This window comes from Ostrea edulis, chromosome 2, assembly GCF_947568905.1.
Source record: "Ostrea edulis chromosome 2, xbOstEdul1.1, whole genome shotgun sequence".
Classification (NCBI taxonomy): domain Eukaryota; kingdom Metazoa; phylum Mollusca; class Bivalvia; order Ostreida; family Ostreidae; genus Ostrea; species Ostrea edulis.
Genome location: NC_079165.1, coordinates 9,368,605 through 9,389,944, shown reverse-complemented (window position 1 = coordinate 9,389,944; position 21,340 = coordinate 9,368,605). Strand labels below are relative to the sequence as shown.

Below are 21,340 nucleotides of genomic sequence, written 5' to 3'. Positions count from 1 at the left end.
CTCGGTTTTATTGCGGTCTCATCCGAAGGACTTTCCCATTTGGTCGCCTCTTACGACAATCAAGGGGTACTAAGGACCTATTCTAACCTGGATCTCCAAGGGAATGTTCGAACAGCACAAGTTACATATATCTATTTCATATCTAAATGACAGTAAATGTTGACAGTTTAGTGGCTTTGGTTTGTTTTGACAAAAAAACCTTATTTTAACTAGCAACCATCTCTGCCACATTTTACCATTATCCTCGGACTATAGACACACATTTCTCACATTATCACCAGTGTGAGATCGACTTTACCGATGTGAGACAGCCATGTGAGATTTTTCTGTCTCACACTGCTGCGACGTCATTTGATTGTGACGTCATATATTTTCTATGATTTACGTTACACGGTGAAGATTTACATTACACAGTGAAGTAAAAATATTTTGCATTGTTATCTTTAATTTTAATGTAGTATAGCTTTCTGGTGGACAACCTTGGGTTTTTTAGTTTACACTTACAGTGTAAACCATTTTCGGATATGCTCTTTCTGCCTATCTAATTAGTTTTTGCATCGAAGTTCAAATGAGGATTTTGATAATCTAATATTTTCTGAAAGCTGCTAATTTTATGCACTAAACTGTAGTTAAAATGTGAGAAAAATAATCCTTCATTATTTACTCGTGTGGGATAAGGAAATTCCACCTCTGGAACAAGATTCGCTGTCTAGGACTCGGCAAAGCCTCGTCCAAGACTGCGAATCTTGTCCCCTCGGTGGAATTTCCCTATCCCACACTCGTACTAATGAAGGATTCTATTAATCTTCAGCAATAAATCATTTTATGATAATTGTCTGTATCATTTTTATTTTCCTCACAAACCTCTCTGTATTGGCAAAGAGGATTCAAACAAGCATCCATTTGAGGAAATTTGATAAGAGGACAATGCCATTATTGAGGAAAAAACAAGATACGCTTTTGGCCCAAATCTGCCCTGTCCAAAACAATATGCACCAAAATACTAAATACAGTATTTGAGAATAAAAATGGCTATTATTTTCATCTTCAATAGCAGGTATGATACATGTATATTCAAAGTAAAAACTCACTTTTACGGTACTTTTGACGTACATATATAAGGGTTCTCCCAGGTGGTACCACACAGAGAAAAAGCAGTTCTCAAGAACTGCTTGTGCCATTATTAGTTTGTACTTATTACAATGAATGCAAAACCACGGAGGCCACACAACAGCAGAAACTATCCTAGAAAGATGTAGCCTCAATGGTGTTCCCAACACCAAATTGATACAGCAAAAACTATTCTTGAAAGCTGCAGCCTTAATGATGTTCCCAACACCAAATTATTACAGCAAAACCTATCATGGAAAGCTGCAGCCTTAATGATGTTCCCAACACCAAATTCATGAAGCACAATAAAGAGCTTGTTCTCTTTTCTGTCTTTGAATTTTTTTCATTGTGACGAAATTCTTTTTTAAAAAAGATTTATGATGTTGATGGATCTAGAATTGGACTTTCCCATTGCGCGGGGCAAGTGCATTTTCATCTCAGGAAAATGAGGAGCGATAAGCTTATCCGCACGAGAAAGTAATATGGTTATTCAATTCAACTGCTAACTATATTTTATTATCTTCACAAAATCTGCTACATTTTGTAACTACAATGTAGTAAACACAACACAATCATGGTATTTCTAATATTAAAACCGATCCGGATAAATATCAGAGTTCAGACGAGAGTTTAAATTTTGATTACTTATATCATAAATTTTATCTACCACAGATGCTTAAAAAAACACTGCTGGTTTATAAAAACAAATAATGCAATGTACACTGAAATTATTTTTTAGCTCACCTGGGCCAGAAAAGCTGGAATTTATATGAAAGCTTCTTGACATAGTGGAGATTCAAGTTTGTTAAAATAATGACCCCTGGGGGTAAGATGTTGCCACAATATATGATCAAATTTTTACATGCAAATATATAGTGAAAATCTTTAAAAGTCTTCTCAAGAACCACTGGGCCATAAGAGTGGAAATTTACCTGAAAGATTCCTGTTATAACGTATATTCAAGTTTATTCAGATCACGGCCACAATAGGGGATACAAGTTTTACATGCTGCTATATAAGAAAATCTTCTCAGGAACCACTGGGCAAGAAAATCTTAAATTTACATGAAAGCTTTCTGCGATAACGTAGATTTAAGTTTGTTCAATTTATGATTCCCACAGGAAGGACGGGGCCACAATAAAGGATCAAATCAACATCTTACATATACTGGTACATGTATACAGGAAAAATCTTTTAAATCGTTCTTGAATTATGTACATGTAAGCAAGGGATTTCATATTTTGTATATACATTCTTTGCAGCAAGACCTTTCATGTGAAGCAATGGTGTAATCTTGTGACCTTAACCTGGAAGTTTTACCTATAGTTTTTAGCTCACCTGAGCTGAAAGCTCAAGTGAGCTTTTCTGATATCACCTGTTGTCTGTCTGTAAACTTTTTACATTTTCATCTTCTTTTCCAGAACCACTAAGCCAATTTCCACCAAACTTGGCAAAAAGCATCCTTGGGTAAGGGGCTTGCAATTTTGTTCAAATGAAGGGTCATGCTCCCTTCAAAGGAGAGATAATCACCAAAATGTAAAAATAGGGTAGGGTTATTTAACGGTAAAATACACCGGGCTTGATCTGTACTTATCATTTATACATACACGAGGAACAAAATGACGTCCAATAACAGTCAGATTGTTATTAGCCTCGAGTCTGACAAAAACAATCATAAAAGTAATCAGTTTAAACAACAAAGCCAACAGGCATCTTACCGTTCGGCGGTTTGGAAACATTTTGCTTCTAAAATTGTAACTGAATCTTCGTAATTAATTTTTTTCTTCACAGATATTGGTTTGTTCTGTAAAATGTATCGTATTGAAAATATTGAATCGTAGCAAACACATTGCAATATGTATCGTATCGTGAAGGGGACGTATCGTTGAAGCCTTAAGATTCAAGTTTGTTAAAACCATGACCCTGGGATAGGTCTAGGCCACAATAGGAGATCAAAGTTATACATGCGAATATATAGGGAAAACCTAAAAAAAAAAAACAAAAAAAAAAAAAACATTCTTCCCAAGAACCACTGGACCAGGAAAGTACAAATTCCCATAAAAGCTTCCCGACATAGTGCAGTTCAAGGTTGTTAAAATCATGGCCATCGTGGGTACGATAGAGCCACAACAAGGAAAATCAAAGTTTTACATACAAATACATGGACAAAATCTTTAAAATCTTCTTCTCAAGAACCACTGGGCCAAAAAAATTACATTAACATGAAAGCTTTCTGACATGGTGCAGATTAAATTTTGTAAAAAGCATACCCCCCCCCGGGGTGGGGGGTAGATTGGGGCACAATATGGATCAAAGTTTTACATGCGAATATATAGAGAGAAAATCTTTAAATATGGGCCAAGGTGACTAATGTGAGCGATGTGGCCCATGGCCCTCTTGTTTTACATGTAGCATTCCCAGGACTTGTTAAAGTACTTATAGGGTTTTCATCCTATTTTTAAAACATTTTAAAACTTAGTTATGATATGATTGTGGTCAGTATCAATAAGTTCTGAATCTCCATCTGTACATAGACCGTCAGGAAAGATTTATATTGGTTCAAAATGTTCATAAGTAGTTTTCTCCCCTGTAATATCATTTTCTATTAGTACTATCTGTACATCGATTGTATTAGGTCGCACACTGACTGATGTTGCAGAATCCATATCTGATGGAGGGAGATACAGTAAAACACCAAGGTTTAGTTGCCAGTCCCGGGGGTTTCCTGCAGTAGTTTTCCTCTCCGTCCAGGTCGTGAAAGTAGTGTCCGTGAGGAGAGTCGGAATCCCAGCGCTGACACGGAACACCGTCTGCCGTTACGTTGATTGTCCCGTAATAATCTTCCCCTCGGCTAAATTTGTAACAGTCTCCCGTAGATTGCACTTTGGCTTTTGAAATGAAAATAATTCTTTTAATTACAAGCACTATAAAGCATAAGTGTTAGATAGATACATGTACGGTATGAATTAGTATTCGAATAATATTACCGTAGCATTAGTCATCTTATAGCGAGTACAGGGACTAGTTCACATTTTCAATGTTTTTGCTTTTGATATATTCACAAATTGAAATGTTTCTCTACAAATTGTAATGATAGCCATTTCATCATGAATATGTTGCAGTTGTAAACATTGCGCGTCTGAATACAGATAAATATAGTACGTCTATTTTAACGACTGGGAATTCCAGGGAAAAAATTGAAATGAGAATGTAAATACATGAACAAGAATTAAAACTACACGACGGTATGAACTGCTCCGCTGACCAATGTTATTGTGTATGCCGCCGTGAAGCGTTACAGTTCATAGTGACCTACTTTCTAAACTGAACGCGCTCGCAGTTGTAAACAATGCGACTATACGATAAAATATATTTCAACGAATAAGAATTCCTACAGAAATGAAAGTAGAATGTAAATATAAACATGATGGTATGAAATGCGACACTTTACGTCAGCCTAACTCATGAAACGCGTGAATGAATTAAATCTCACCGCAGGGTTTCACATAACATCTCTGCCACCGCTGACTAGGGTTTATGGTGTAACACCACGGGGAATCCGCCCCCACCCCTACACCTCTGCAGTAATTTTCCTGATCTGACATGTATTTGAAGTTATGGGTGTGTGGAGTCTGACTATCCCACCGCTGACAGGAAGTACCAACCACCGTGATGTTAATTCTTCCGGCATAGTTCCGACCAGCTTCTGTTGTATAGCATTCTTGTACTTCGGTGAAATCTAAATTCAAAACAAAAGGCCCATAAGTCACATTGTATATCTGATCATTCCCATGTAAAGCAATTAAATTCGTTTATGGCATACGAGTACTTGCTTTTGTAATTTTTAACACCTATATACGTATGGTGCATGTGGTCTTGCGTTAAGTTACTTTGTCAGATAAACACGACTGAAGAAGACCGGTAACACGGTCGAAATATTTGAAGAAAGTGTTTGGAGTTTTTTCTTTCTTTAAAGTTTACTCCGAAAAAAGAGACTGGGATACAGTCATTTGACGTAAATGTAATATAATATAAATATCATATTATTCTCTTACATTTACGTCAAATGACTGTTAACTCTAATATAAATATCATATTATTCTCTTACATTTACGTCAAATGACTGTTAACTATAATATAAATATCATATTATTCTCTTACATTTACGTCAAATGACTGTTAACTATAATATAAATATCATATTATTCTCTTACATTTACGTCAAATGACTGTTAACTATAATATAAATATCATATTATTCTCTTACATTTACGTCAAATGACTGTTAACTATAATATAAATATCATATTATTCTCTTACATTTACGTCAAATGACTGTTAACTCTAATATAAATATCATATTATTCTCTTACATTTACGTCAAATGACTGTTAACTCTAATATAAATATCATATTATTCTCTTACATTTACGTCAAATGACTGTTAACTCTAATATAAATATCATATTATTCTCTTACATTTACGTCAAATGACTGTTAACTCTAATATAAATATCATATTATTCTCTTACATTTACGTCAAATGACTGTTAACTATAATATAAATATCATATTATTCTCTTACATTTACGTCAAATGACTGTTAACTCTAATATAAATATCATATTATTCTCTTACATTTACGTCAAATGACTGTTAACTCTAATATAAATATCATATTATTCTCTTACATTTACGTCAAATGACTGTTAACTCTAATATAAATATCATATTATTCTCTTACATTTACGTCAAATGACTGTTAACTCTAATATAAATATCATATTATTCTCTTACATTTACGTCAAATGACTGTTAACTCTAATATAAATATCATATTATTCTCTTACATTTACGTCAAATGACTGTTAACTCTAATATAAATATCATATTATTCTCTTACATTTACGTCAAATGACTGTTAACTCTAATATAAATATCATATTATTCTCTTACATTTACGTCAAATGACTGTTAACTCTAATATAAATATCATATTATTCTCTTACATTTACGTCAAATGACTGTTAACTCTAATATAAATATCATATTATTCTCTTACATTTACGTCAAATGACTGTTAACTCTAATATAAATATCATATTATTCTCTTACATTTACGTCAAATGACTGTTAACTCTAATATAAATATCATATTATTCTCTTACATTTACGTCAAATGACTGTTAACTCTAATATAAATATCATATTATTCTCTTACATTTACGTCAAATGACTGTTAACTCTAATATAAATATCATATTATTCTCTTACATTTACGTCAAATGACTGTTAACTCTAATATAAATATCATATTATTCTCTTACATTTACGTCAAATGACTGTTAACTCTAATATAAATATCATATTATTCTCTTACATTTACGTCAAATGACTGTTAACTCTCTCGTTATAACGAAATAGTATCTCGTTATAAAGAGTTCATTATATCGTTATAACGAGATTATTAACTCACATAACGAGAATCTAACTAGCGATCGTTATAAACTAATGAGATTTTTTTTCCACTTTTTCAAAAATGAACCTAGCCGGCTTTCGTAGCAAAATCCATAGTCCTCTGTTTGAATCAATTTGGAAACGTGTTCACACGAAGGTGCTTAACAGACGTACAAACAATATTAATACGATGTAATACAAATTCATGTCGACAATAACAAACTCACGGGAGTTTATAATTGGCACGAGTACGCTAAAATAATGTGCGTATTTAAACTCACGGTGTACATCCGATAATCTGTAGAATTAAAAAAGCTTACCATCAGCAGAATAGAACACATATCCCCCTCCATTTGTCAGTTGAAAGGACGCTATTCTTTGAGTAAGAATACAGGTTTTCTGTTCACTATTATAAAAGAAGGACGTACAGTCAGCACTCTCCATGCATTTCCTCACGCACTGGCCGAGATGAAGAATTTGGGAAAATGTCCCCAATTTGTCTATCGATGAGCGTGGTTGTTTGTTATCGAAGGTCAATAATCTTTTGAATTTTACTTTTCGAATGGTAGCTCCAAATACAACAATCAAAATAAAAACACTTGTATATAGAAGTACATGTATATATCTCTTAAGTTTCATGACAATCGCTAGATTGTATCTGCTGCTGCGCTAGACATCTGCGCGTTGAAGAGAATTAAAATTATTAATTAATAGAGATCTCCATTACGGGATTGAAATATCTGAATTCAATGTTTCTGTCTCTATTCCCTAAGGACGTTAAAGTTACTGTCAGAATCAGTTTAAATTCTGCCAATGGCTCTGGTCACGTGACCTCGCTGTCCGCCGGACATCTGTACTAGATGTGTATTGAAATTTACAGTACTAGAACAGGGTTATGAAACAAGGAATCCTTTACCGTAGGTACTGCTAGGTATATCAAGAATATCTTATAAGACAAAATGAGATTGCAATTGAAAAATGATGGTATTCAATTTTCTTTTTGAAAAAATACATAAGAAATATGAAAAATGAAAGACAAATAATTGTGATCTGGGTTCATTACAAATGTTTCAATAAATGTATGAAGAATTGGAACAGAAAAAATCACCAGGTATACCATTCTACCTTAAAGTCATGCGCGACGTTTTCGAAGCATGAAGAAGTGACGATAACAAACAATGATCACTCTCATAAATCCTGTAAAGAATACAAAATAAGAATACAAGATAGAAAACAGGGAAAATACCGACCCTTTGAAACACTATGGATAGGAACAGGTGCTTAGGAGGAATAACCCTTCCTTGTCGACCGGTCCAACCCGCAGTGAACCTCTGTCTTGATCAGGTAAACGGAGTAATCCGTAGTCAAAATCAGAATGTATAAAGAACGGCTTAGCAATCTGTATGAAACACGTCAGATAAAAGTCAACTTAATGACAAACAAGACAATTATAACAACCATAGAATTAACTTAAACGAGGCTGTGACACCCTCGTATCAACTTATCTGCCAGTAGTCTGCTCGGTTTAGAAATTTATCACATGCAAATATACTTACGCGTATGTCACCATTTAAGATACATAAACGCCCAATCTAATTAAAATTAGATGTTAGATCCGCTCACATACTCGCTACATAAACATCTAACAACATCACATAGAGGGTCACGTCAGAGGTCAAATTTGCATGAAAAAGTAACCAATCTATGCAAAGGCGGAAGTGTCATCAGAAACCAATGAGAATCCTCATTATATACTGTATTTGGTTACTTATAAATTAAAGATGGCAACTGATAACGAAGTGGAAGTGATTAAAACTGCCTTGAAGATATCTCGAGGCTTTGAAAAATGAATAAGAACAGATAATTAAATGTCTTCTTTTTTTAAGTATACATGTAAAGATCCCCAGATGTTGCCATAGTTTAAAATTTCAACAAAAACATGATTAACAAGTCAAAATCGTGGGTGCTGCCATTTTTTCTCTTCCCTATGTAAACAATACATGGAATTGTGGGATAATACCCTATTGATATGAAGTTGGAAATTTGATTGGCTGTTGCAAATTGGACCTCAGACATGACCTTCTATGGGATGTTGTTAGATGTTAGTGTAGCAAGTATGTGAGCGGATCTAACATCTAATTTTAATTAGATTGATAAACGCCATACGTAGGTGATAATGAAATATTGCTATGAAAGGTGAAGATAATGAACAGTGATCAATCTCATAACCATAACTCCTATAAGCAATACAAAATAGAGAGTTGGGCAAAGACGGACCCCTGGATATACCAGAGGTGGGATCAGGGCCCATATTTACTAAAGTTCGTAGACGTAAACGTAGCGTAAATCTAGACGTAGCGTACGTTTACGTGTGGGACGGTATTCACTAACAGTTGTAGACGTAGATTTACGTCAGAAATAAGCGTAACTCTACGTGTGCTATACTAGTACACGTAAGCTGATCGTAACTTTAAGAATAAAGCAAATGGCGACTTGTCATTTTTATCGATAATTTCTTGCGTAAAGACCTTACAAACCCTCTAGATGCATATAAGCTGGACCCATATTTACTAAAGTTCGTAGACGTAGACGTAAACGTAGGATTTACGTCTGACTTAAGATTAGAGTTACGTACTCGTGAATTGGTATTTACAAAACCGTTCGTAGCCGCAAACGTAACTTACGATGTACGATTGCACGTACGCGTGCGCAGTGGCTATTTTCACTTCGAAGCGTAAAAAGTGTGAATTTGCTCATTTACTTTGAATTCCCTGCGCTACCGCTGCATTATGACGAAAAAGAACACAGAATTTTGTGAGAAAGCAACGAATCTCAACGTATACGTATGCCTGCCAACGGCATGTCGATCAACTGTACCGTTATTCAGTGTTGTTTACAAATCCAAATGGAAGGTTCATCAAATTTAACGCATTTGACTTGTGCATGGATCTGCGATGCTGTAGGTGTTCAAAAAGAAGTCGGCATGGACTGACAAGTAAGTTAAGTTGTTTGTGTAGTAATAACCTTAAATGTTTTACCACTGACTACTCGTCACTAGGCCCCTAAATAATGTTAAATTGACTTCAAGGGGATTCAGTACATGACACACATGGTAAAATCACAGTCCCTTATTCATTTTGTTCTCAACCTATGTAGCTGCTATAATGCCTGGATCTTAATTTCTAAATAGTGAGCACATATACATATGTGTTAGTTATTTACAATTTGATATGTGCCCACTATTAACACATTAAGACACAAGCTCATTTGTGTACATGGTAACTTCAAACTTTTGACAATACCACAATTGAAATTCAAAATTATTTATCCCATTTTTTTAATTTCATGACTGGGACAACATCAAAGCAGTATCATAGCTACCTGCACACAAGTACGCACATGCTTTCACGTCATTTCGCAAAAAGAAAAACAAGAATATTGGTGAAAAATGAATCTAAAATATACATTAATACAGGCACTAATTCTAAAATGTGTGATTTGTACGTGCCCCTCTATTGCATGGTTATAAAATGTGAAATTATTATTGTTTTAACAATATATACTCTGGGTGAACAGGTAGATAGGATGAATGGACTTGGTACCAGATGAGAACAGTTACAGTCTCTTTTAGCATCATTTCAATTATATTGCTTGTGCACATCCATGTGCAAAACTTTCAGAAAATATTGTGAAACAAAATCGCATTCAAATACAGTTGTACAACTGTGTGAAGTCAGTGTTAATTTATTTAATGTAGAATAACATTGACTATATATTAATTGGAGATATTAGGTCTGATATACATGTAACATGCACTAGATATCCAAGTTAGCTGACCTCTTTTATTTTTCAAAGGGTCATAAAGGTGGTCAAGAAATAAATTGCCATCAGACAGCAGCATTCCTTGATTTAGATGCATTTCTCTTCATGTCCTCTCCTGAAAGATTTTCCATGATGCCTCAGGGTTAGGATTGGGATGCAAGATGTACAGTACATATATATGATGTAAGTATATTCACTGTTTGTACACATTTAATCATTTCTGTACTTACAAAGTTTTAAAAAATCCAAAACAAATTATGGTACATGATGTAATGATTTTTGTAATGCATTGATGATTAAATCCTTAGGCAAAGATTTAAGAACATACATTTATGAGTTTTTATGATCAAAGTTTGTCCATTTTGCAAGTTTTGTACCTGTCTGTCTAAGCATATCTTCACCTTTTTGGCAAATAGAAATTTAACCAATCTAAGGACATACACTATGTTTCTTTGAAATTATTTTTTATCTCCTCGATATTAAAAATTCTTGCATGATTTCCAAAATAATAGCTGTAATTTTGTCACCAAAATTTTAAATCAACACTCAATAAAAATTGCTCTATATCATATATTTCTGATCAGTAATAACACATGTATTCAGTTATTTGAAACACCTTTTAATCTCAAAGCAACCAAATGAATATATGTAATTTTGGTGATTAAATAATTATTATCTTGCAAGCCAATAATTCTTCTTTATATATTTCTTTACACTAAAAGCGGTTATCAAATGTACTTTTATTAGGTCACCTGAGTTTACTCAGTAACCTATTGCAATTAGTTTTCATTCGTCGTGCGTTAACAATTGAACATTTTTAACTTCTTAATAACTACCAGTCCAATTCTTTTCAAATTTGTTATGAAGCATCATTGGGACAAGGGGGACCAATTTTCAAAAATCTTCTTATCAAGAAACACACATATATAAGAAAAACTAAATGCATAGTGATGTAGAGCAGGCAGGCCTCTACCAAAATTGTAGATTTCATGATCCCCGAGGTAGGGGTTTTGACCCCAGGGCGGGGCAAATCTTGTTATATAGTGTTTATGTGTATAAAACACTTAAATTACATCTTCTTTAATGCTATTAATACTAAATTGAAACTAAATGGATAGAGCAGGTAGTCTTTTACCAAAATTGTAAATTTGATTTCCCCCAGAGTAAGGGTTTTGACCCCAGGGTGGGGCCAAACTTAGTATATAGTATTTATGTGTAAGTTTGCTGATACTGTATAAAATATAAATGCAGAAAAGGATGTACAAAAAATGGTGAATTTCACAACCCAGGGTTATGACTTTAAGATGAGTCCAAATTAGTCATATCTTTTGATGTTTTCATGTGAATACACCTATTTAAAGCCTTTCATCAGTGTATGCACTTTGAGGGATGTGAAGTTTTAAGAACACATCTTGTTTTATACTGTTGCTGAACATTAGAATATAAATAACAGGAAATTTTTTCTAGATTTCATAGTCCATGGAAGTAATGATACTTTTCCACTAGTATTCAGGTGACCGATAAGGCCTGTCGGCCTCTTGTGAGGTTTCTGTTGTTTGTTTTTTTTATTTTACTAAAGAAATATTTTTATTAGTCAGAAATACATATTCCTTTGCCATTGGGAGATTTTGAGAGATAAAAATGGTTGCCATCACTTTCACAACAAATATGCCCCTTTAAATTTATAATGTTGTACTACCATGTATTATATGTCAGCCTGAGTAGCTTAGTGCAAAGGTACCAGGTTCAATACTCAATTTTGCTAAAGATTTTTCTCACCTTCTTTGCTACAGTAAAATCCCATTCATATACCTTACTGCAGTACATATCAGCTGATTTTACATTTTTACTTGCCACAACCAGGGACTATCAAAATATGTTAACTCTAGACTAATTAAACCTGAGAATTTTGTAGAAAGAAAATAGAATGCAAGTGAATTGTACCTGAAATATCACAAAAATTTTCTTTTATTTATAAACGTGAATTACCTTAACTGAAACTTACCATTCTTGGTTAAAAAGTATTTTTTTCTGGTTTGGAAAGAAGCCAATTTCATTACAAGGGGAATGGTTAATGAAAAAATACTAAAGTTGACCTTGGGGTCATTTGAAATCTTTTTCTTAATATGGGCTCTTGGGTTATAAATCATTAAAATTAGAAATTGTAGGTGATACTTAATGATATCTTCCCAGATATAGTGTACGGTAGATAAATATAATGTAAATAAAATCAGTATTATCACAATTTTACAGTTTATTTAACTCACAATTATGTTGCATGTATTTTTCAAGCCTTATGAAATTTGATTGCAGTGTAATGACAGTTGTTTATTTAAATCAGTGTAATACTATTATTTTTCTAGGTCTATGGGTACATTGCTGTAATGGCCTGAAAAATCTTTTGCGAAACCGAGAAATGTTCATCTTCCATTGCCTTGATTGTGTAAAAGGACGAGCAGAGGAATGATTCAAAAATATATGGCAGGATTGAGAATCTAACCCATGACCCGTAGTCTGGTACTCTACCCACTGATCAATCCATGCTGATGGTCCATCTGCTACATTGATGTCATCTTATATATTTATTTATTCATTTATATCATATGGACATTTAAAAATTGACAGTAAAATATAAAAAAGTTTGATATTCAGCAAAATAAAATTTGTTACAATACATGTTTAAGAAATTAAGTACATGTATATGCATTGTTATGCATACAATTATGTACATGTAATTATATTTGTTAATAGATAACTTTTTAGATGAATTTTCATGTTGTTATTGATATTGACATGTACATGTATTACTTCCATTTCTAGAATGATTTTAACATCTTGATATTAAAAAGATGACATAATAAATAAATCTTAAATATTTGTCAACAAAGTTGTCTGGTGGGTTAAAATTTGTAAAGAGGAGCATTAGTACATATGTCGGTTTAATGTGAGAAGCCTTCAGAATGAACTTTTATCAGTGAGATTTTTGTAAATTGGAGGGGGGGGATGGGCTTCAACAAAATAATATGTATGTTGAAGGCATCATCCTTGGAGTTTGGTAATATACCTGCAAAGACTTTTACCTAGCTGATCACATATAAAGGTCAATTACATACAAATCATGAATGGTAGAAAGATTCATATATATGCATTATCAATGAAGGTTTGACTCCTGTAGGATTATAGTTAAAGGAAATGGCACTCTGAAAGATTGAAAGTCTACACATGACTACACTAGTAGGCATCACAATTGCTCTCTGAAACAAATTACACAAAATTGTATTCTTGGAATGAAATGCATATCTTTTTTTTTTTTAAAGAAATATTTATTTAGAGGCTCATTTCCCTGTTGTGTAAGTTACAATGTAACAAAGTTATTTGGACTACCAATATTTGCTTATAACCACAAAGAAAAGATCACATATCTATAAGTAGAAATGGTTTTTCTATAGCTGTCAATCACCATGTATTCTTGTACACACAGTGACTCTCTTCTTTTCAAATCTAAAACATTGCATGTTTGATTGCATATATATACATTAATTCTACCATGTTTGGAAAATTAAAAAAAATGTATTTCCCTGGAAGATGCTAGACCTACCCTGTATAATAAGATAAATGGCAAATATTCTTCTTTTTTTTTTAAATAACCTGCATGACTAAAATAAAAAGCTTCCCAATTATTTCTAAAGGCAAGGTTAGATCCACCCAGTCTGATTAAAATCAAATTTCGCATTTTGCTCGATATACGGACATACGGACAGCGACTGTCCGTATATCGAGCGAAGTGAGAAGTTTGATTTTAAATCAGACTGAGATCCGCCACAAGGTAAATTAGATCGGGCTCAAAATTTAGAGAATTGTCACACAATTGCAGATGATCTCAAAGAAAACGATAATCTGAATAAATACAATTAATTTGTGTATTACTAACCAGCTTATATGCATCTAGAGGGTTTGTAAGGTCTTTACGCAAGAAATTATCGATAAAAATGACAAGTCGCCATTTGCTTTATTCTTAAAGTTACGATCAGCTTACGTGTACTAGTATAGCACACGTAGAGTTACGCTTATTTCTGACGTAAATCTACGTCTACAACTGTTAGTGAATACCGTCCCACACGTAAACGTACGCTACGTCTAGATTTACGCTACGTTTACGTCTACGAACTTTAGTAAATATGGGCCCTGGTTAGTAATACACAAATTAATTGTATTTATTCAGATTATCGTTTTCTTTGAGATCATCTGCAATTGTGTGACAATTCTCTAAATTTTGAGCCCGATCTAATTTACCTTGTGGCGGATCTCAGTCTGATTTAAAATCAAACTTCTCACTTCGCTCGATATACGGACAGTCGCTGTCCGTATGTCCGTATATCGAGCAAAATGCGAAATTTGATTTTAATCAGACTGGGTGGATCTAACCTTGCCTTTAGAAATAATTGGGAAGCTTTTTATTTTAGTCATGCAGGTTATTTAAAAAAAAAAGAAGAATATTTGCCATTTATCTTATTATACAGGGTAGGTCTAGCATCTTTCAGGGAAATACATTTTTTTTAATTTTCCAAACATGGTAGAATTAATGTATATATATGCAATCAAACATGCAATGTTTTAGATTTGAAAAGAAGAGAGTCACTGTGTGTACAAGAATACATGGTGATTGACAGCTATAGAAAAACCATTTCTACTTATAGATATGTGATCTTTTCTTTGTGGTTATAAGCAAATATTGGTAGTCCAAATAACTTTGTTACATTGTAACTTACACAACAGGGAAATGAGCCTCTAAATAAATATTTCTTTAAAAAAAAAAAAGATATGCATTTCATTCCAAGAATACAATTTTGTGTAATTTGTTTCAGAGAGCAATTGTGATGCCTACTAGTGTAGTCATGTGTAGACTTTCAATCTTTCAGAGTGCCATTTCCTTTAACTATAATCCTACAGGAGTCAAACCTTCATTGATAATGCATATATATGAATCTTTCTACCATTCATGATTTGTATGTAATTGACCTTTATATGTGATCAGCTAGGTAAAAGTCTTTGCAGGTATATTACCAAACTCCAAGGATGATGCCTTCAACATACATATTATTTTGTTGAAGCCCATCCCCCCCCCTCCAATTTACAAAAATCTCACTGATAAAAGTTCATTCTGAAGGCTTCTCACATTAAACCGACATATGTACTAATGCTCCTCTTTACAAATTTTAACCCACCAGACAACTTTGTTGACAAATATTTAAGATTTATTTATTATGTCATCTTTTTAATATCAAGATGTTAAAATCATTCTAGAAATGGAAGTAATACATGTACATGTCAATATCAATAACAACATGAAAATTCATCTAAAAAGTTATCTATTAACAAATATAATTACATGTACATAATTGTATGCATAACAATGCATATACATGTACTTAATTTCTTAAACATGTATTGTAACAAATTTTATTTTGCTGAATATCAAACTTTTTTATATTTTACTGTCAATTTTTAAATGTCCATATGATATAAATGAATAAATAAATATATAAGATGACATCAATGTAGCAGATGGACCATCAGCATGGATTGATCAGTGGGTAGAGTACCAGACTACGGGTCATGGGTTAGATTCTCAATCCTGCCATATATTTTTGAATCATTCCTCTGCTCGTCCTTTTACACAATCAAGGCAATGGAAGATGAACATTTCTCGGTTTCGCAAAAGATTTTTCAGGCCATTACAGCAATGTACCCATAGACCTAGAAAAATAATAGTATTACACTGATTTAAATAAACAACTGTCATTACACTGCAATCAAATTTCATAAGGCTTGAAAAATACATGCAACATAATTGTGAGTTAAATAAACTGTAAAATTGTGATAATACTGATTTTATTTACATTATATTTATCTACCGTACACTATATCTGGGAAGATATCATTAAGTATCACCTACAATTTCTAATTTTAATGATTTATAACCCAAGAGCCCATATTAAGAAAAAGATTTCAAATGACCCCAAGGTCAACTTTAGTATTTTTTCATTAACCATTCCCCTTGTAATGAAATTGGCTTCTTTCCAAACCAGAAAAAAATACTTTTTAACCAAGAATGGTAAGTTTCAGTTAAGGTAATTCACGTTTATAAATAAAAGAAAATTTTTGTGATATTTCAGGTACAATTCACTTGCATTCTATTTTCTTTCTACAAAATTCTCAGGTTTAATTAGTCTAGAGTTAACATATTTTGATAGTCCCTGGTTGTGGCAAGTAAAAATGTAAAATCAGCTGATATGTACTGCAGTAAGGTATATGAATGGGATTTTACTGTAGCAAAGAAGGTGAGAAAAATCTTTAGCAAAATTGAGTATTGAACCTGGTACCTTTGCACTAAGCTACTCAGGCTGACATATAATACATGGTAGTACAACATTATAAATTTAAAGGGGCATATTTGTTGTGAAAGTGATGGCAACCATTTTTATCTCTCAAAATCTCCCAATGGCAAAGGAATATGTATTTCTGACTAATAAAAATATTTCTTTAGTAAAATAAAAAAAACAAACAACAGAAACCTCACAAGAGGCCCACAGGCCTTATCGGTCACCTGAATACTAGTGGAAAAGTATCATTACTTCCATGGACTATGAAATCTAGAAAAAATTTCCTGTTATTTATATTCTAATGTTCAGCAACAGTATAAAACAAGATGTGTTCTTAAAACTTCACATCCCTCAAAGTGCATACACTGATGAAAGGCTTTAAATAGGTGTATTCACATGAAAACATCAAAAGATATGACTAATTTGGACTCATCTTAAAGTCATAACCCTGGGTTGTGAAATTCACCATTTTTTGTACATCCTTTTCTGCATTTATATTTTATACAGTATCAGCAAACTTACACATAAATACTATATACTAAGTTTGGCCCCACCCTGGGGTCAAAACCCTTACTCTGGGGGAAATCAAATTTACAATTTTGGTAAAAGACTACCTGCTCTATCCATTTAGTTTCAATTTAGTATTAATAGCATTAAAGAAGATGTAATTTAAGTGTTTTATACACATAAACACTATATAACAAGATTTGCCCCGCCCTGGGGTCAAAACCCCTACCTCGGGGATCATGAAATCTACAATTTTGGTAGAGGCCTGCCTGCTCTACATCACTATGCATTTAGTTTTTCTTATATATGTGTGTTTCTTGATAAGAAGATTTTTGAAAATTGGTCCCCCTTGTCCCAATGATGCTTCATACCAAATTTGAAAAGAATTGGACTGGTAGTTATTAAGAAGTTAAAAATGTTCAATTGTTAACGCACGACGAATGAAAACTAATTGCAATAGGTTACTGAGTAAACTCAGGTGACCTAATAAAAGTACATTTGATAACCGCTTTTAGTGTAAAGAAATATATAAAGAAGAATTATTGGCTTGCAAGATAATAATTATTTAATCACCAAAATTACATATATTCATTTGGTTGCTTTGAGATTAAAAGGTGTTTCAAATAACTGAATACATGTGTTATTACTGATCAGAAATATATGATATAGAGCAATTTTTATTGAGTGTTGATTTAAAATTTTGGTGACAAAATTACAGCTATTATTTTGGAAATCATGCAAGAATTTTTAATATCGAGGAGATAAAAAATAATTTCAAAGAAACATAGTGTATGTCCTTAGATTGGTTAAATTTCTATTTGCCAAAAAGGTGAAGATATGCTTAGACAGACAGGTACAAAACTTGCAAAATGGACAAACTTTGATCATAAAAACTCATAAATGTATGTTCTTAAATCTTTGCCTAAGGATTTAATCATCAATGCATTACAAAAATCATTACATCATGTACCATAATTTGTTTTGGATTTTTTAAAACTTTGTAAGTACAGAAATGATTAAATGTGTACAAACAGTGAATATACTTACATCATATATATGTACTGTACATCTTGCATCCCAATCCTAACCCTGAGGCATCATGGAAAATCTTTCAGGAGAGGACATGAAGAGAAATGCATCTAAATCAAGGAATGCTGCTGTCTGATGGCAATTTATTTCTTGACCACCTTTATGACCCTTTGAAAAATAAAAGAGGTCAGCTAACTTGGATATCTAGTGCATGTTACATGTATATCAGACCTAATATCTCCAATTAATATATAGTCAATGTTATTCTACATTAAATAAATTAACACTGACTTCACACAGTTGTACAACTGTATTTGAATGCGATTTTGTTTCACAATATTTTCTGAAAGTTTTGCACATGGATGTGCACAAGCAATATAATTGAAATGATGCTAAAAGAGACTGTAACTGTTCTCATCTGGTACCAAGTCCATTCATCCTATCTACCTGTTCACCCAGAGTATATATTGTTAAAACAATAATAATTTCACATTTTATAACCATGCAATAGAGGGGCACGTACAAATCACACATTTTAGAATTAGTGCCTGTATTAATGTATATTTTAGATTCATTTTTCACCAATATTCTTGTTTTTCTTTTTGCGAAATGACGTGAAAGCATGTGCGTACTTGTGTGCAGGTAGCTATGATACTGCTTTGATGTTGTCCCAGTCATGAAATTAAAAAAATGGGATAAATAATTTTGAATTTCAATTGTGGTATTGTCAAAAGTTTGAAGTTACCATGTACACAAATGAGCTTGTGTCTTAATGTGTTAATAGTGGGCACATATCAAATTGTAAATAACTAACACATATGTATATGTGCTCACTATTTAGAAATTAAGATCCAGGCATTATAGCAGCTACATAGGTTGAGAACAAAATGAATAAGGGACTGTGATTTTACCATGTGTGTCATGTACTGAATCCCCTTGAAGTCAATTTAACATTATTTAGGGGCCTAGTGACGAGTAGTCAGTGGTAAAACATTTAAGGTTATTACTACACAAACAACTTAACTTACTTGTCAGTCCATGCCGACTTCTTTTTGAACACCTACAGCATCGCAGATCCATGCACAAGTCAAATGCGTTAAATTTGATGAACCTTCCATTTGGATTTGTAAACAACACTGAATAACGGTACAGTTGATCGACATGCCGTTGGCAGGCATACGTATACGTTGAGATTCGTTGCTTTCTCACAAAATTCTGTGTTCTTTTTCGTCATAATGCGGCGGTAGCGCAGGGAATTCAAAGTAAATGAGCAAATTCACACTTTTTACGCTTCGAAGTGAAAATAGCCACTGCGCACGCGTACGTGCAATCGTACATCGTAAGTTACGTTTGCGGCTACGAACGGTTTTGTAAATACCAATTCACGAGTACGTAACTCTAATCTTAAGTCAGACGTAAATCCTACGTTTACGTCTACGTCTACGAACTTTAGTAAATATGGGTCCAGGTGCCTAGGAGGAGTAAGCGTCCCCTGTCGACCGGTCACACTTGCCGTGAGCCCTATATCTTGATCAGGTAAACGGAGTTATCCGTAGTCAAAATCAGTGTGCCAAGAACGGCCTAACAATCGCTATATGAAGAAAATTTATGGTCAGCGACAGCTGATGAATTTTCAATATCAAATTGTTCAGTTATACCCAGTTATGTTATTGGCTTTAAAAACGCCATCTTGGCTTACGTTTAGCAACGTTGTAAGACAGGGATACGGGGTCCAGTTCATTTACCGGTATTTCGCTCACACCAACAATCAGTGGTACATGAGGTACGGTAAATAATAAAAGATAATGGTGATTCGTCTTAATGAATCGTGAAAAGAAAAAAAATGTAAATAATAAAAAAGAAATTACAAGAGATGTACATAGCAAACAAGAGAAAAGAAAAAAAAATAAAAGATATAAGTTATGGAGGACAGACTGCATCATACATTTTAGTTTATTAGTTATGAAGAAACAGAGATTATTCAACGATTTAAAACTTGAGCTTGACATTATCTCACTAAACTTAAGTATATTCGGCTTATTACAAAATCTGGGGTGTAAAAACATTTCCCTGATCCTAGCTAATGATTTGCATTCTAAAATAAAATGGAACTCATCTGCTATTTTACCTGAGTTACATAATGTACAAAGTATTTCGTTAAGTGGAACGTTTGACCATCTACCTGTCTCAACAGGAAGTTGATGGTTTGTAGTTCTAAATTTTAAAAGTATTTGGTAAAATGCTCAGATATTTGCCAAAATTAGACTTTATCTATATATATATATATATATATATATATATATATATATTTGACCTTTTGATGAGCTGTTTATATCACTTTACCATTTTTGGATGAATTGATCACTTAATTTTTGTTTCAGAGCTGCAACAGCCCACTTCCTATCATTGAAATTCTGCTCATACGAAATATTCGAGAATCCTCAAGATGTTAAAATTTTGTATAAGAAATCTACCCATGAATTATTTAATCCCCCTTGGAAATATTGCAAATTTAAATATTTACATAATATACAAACAATTTTGTTTTCCGAACTAGTAAGAAATCTTATCCAGGAAGAAAGCATCCTTGTATATAATTGTATATACAATGGGACGCGCCCAGTCTCACCATATATCATATAACGGATACTACTTTTTAAATATGTTTTAGAAATTTGAAGTGTAGCCGTTCAATTATTTCAACATTTTCATTTTTCCAAAATTCACAGCCATATGTCAAAATTGGTACAACGACTTTATCAAAAAGATCCAGCTGAGACCTTGTTGGTAGCTTAAATTGTCTTATCTTCCTTATTACACTATACATTACCTTTTGTGTCTGTTCACATAAGTGTTTTTAGCCCTACAAAAAGAACCTGCGCAGGCAATTATCCCCCAAGTATTTAAATTCTTTCACATTTTCAACAACACTGTTATTATAATACAATACCTTTTTTGGCAAAGGACCTTTAGAAGATACTGAAACCTTTGTCTTATTGACATTAACATTAAGTTTCCATTCTGAACAATAC

General features: G+C 33.0%; 3 long non-coding RNA genes across 3 annotated transcripts; 1 reads left to right on the top strand and 2 right to left on the bottom strand.

The window, feature by feature from the left end:
* Positions 1–2,017: 2,017 nt before the first annotated feature.
* On the bottom strand, positions 2,018–4,807 carry LOC125678697 (uncharacterized). Its single transcript, XR_008800424.1, has 2 exons — positions 4,604–4,807; positions 2,018–3,998 (listed from the first exon to the last, which is right to left on the bottom strand). It is a non-coding gene; the product is annotated as an uncharacterized LOC125678697 (long non-coding RNA).
* Positions 4,808–9,127: 4,320 nt separating this feature from the next.
* Positions 9,128–13,276, top strand: LOC130052069 (uncharacterized). Its single transcript, XR_008800423.1, has 3 exons — positions 9,128–9,562; positions 10,423–10,572; positions 12,753–13,276. It is a non-coding gene; the product is annotated as an uncharacterized LOC130052069 (long non-coding RNA).
* Positions 13,277–15,634: 2,358 nt separating this feature from the next.
* LOC130052068 (uncharacterized) lies at positions 15,635–19,768 on the bottom strand. The gene is made up of 3 exons (XR_008800422.1): positions 19,337–19,768; positions 18,327–18,476; positions 15,635–16,146 (listed from the first exon to the last, which is right to left on the bottom strand). It is a non-coding gene; the product is annotated as an uncharacterized LOC130052068 (long non-coding RNA).
* Between the last annotated feature and the right edge of the window lie 1,572 nt (positions 19,769–21,340).